Genomic DNA, 852 nt, shown 5'->3' with positions numbered 1-852 from the left:
TGTTGACCAGGATGGTCTCGATCTCTTGACCTCGTGATCCACCCGCCTCGGCCTCCCAAAGTGCTGGGATTACAGGCTTGAGCCACCGCGCCCGGCCTAGATCTAGTTTTCTTGCACACATAGTGCTTGATGAAACCCAAGGAAGATAGAGCCCAATATGTTTTGTTGGGTAAATTAAAACTTTAATAAATCCTATGAAGTTATTTAAATATGGTTTTATTCAGCATAAAATTTAAATGCTTTCCAAAATGTTTAATACGTCTAATTTGTAAAATCTATTAAGTGATTTTTCTTAACATCTAATTGATTTCCAATGGTTAGGTCTATAATATCTTTCAAGGAGACTGGGATTTGTTTCTTTTTCAGAATAAACTTTCCTTGTGTATTGTCTTGTTCTGTGAAAGTTGAAATGAATAATCTTTATTAAATCATTTATATTTAATTTTAAATTTATAAATATTGTACTCTAGCATGTGGCATCATTTTTTAAAATTTTACTTGGCCAAATTTCAAGTAAGCCAATGGAAATACATTTATAAGGGAAAGAAAAGAGTTATATGGTGGGGCCGGGGGGACCTATCTTGACTGTTAATCATATCTGAAGTATAATTAAAATATATAACAATAATTAACACTATGCAAAATCAGGTCATATTAACATCTTTCTAATAGGCCTATAAATGTATACACAGGAAACATATATGTGTATATGTGTGGGTGTGAATATATTTATACATATATATTTTTTATTTTTTGAGACTGAGTTTTGCTCTTGTTGCCCAGGCTGGAGTGCAATGGCGCGATCTTGGCTCGCTGCAACTTCTGCCTACGCAGTTCAAGCGATTCTCCTGT

Source organism: Cebus imitator, unplaced genomic scaffold (genome assembly GCF_001604975.1).
Source record: "Cebus imitator isolate Cc_AM_T3 unplaced genomic scaffold, Cebus_imitator-1.0 Scaffold70, whole genome shotgun sequence".
In the NCBI taxonomy this organism is placed as follows: domain Eukaryota; kingdom Metazoa; phylum Chordata; class Mammalia; order Primates; family Cebidae; genus Cebus; species Cebus imitator.
Note: the sequence above shows the minus strand (reverse complement) of the source record.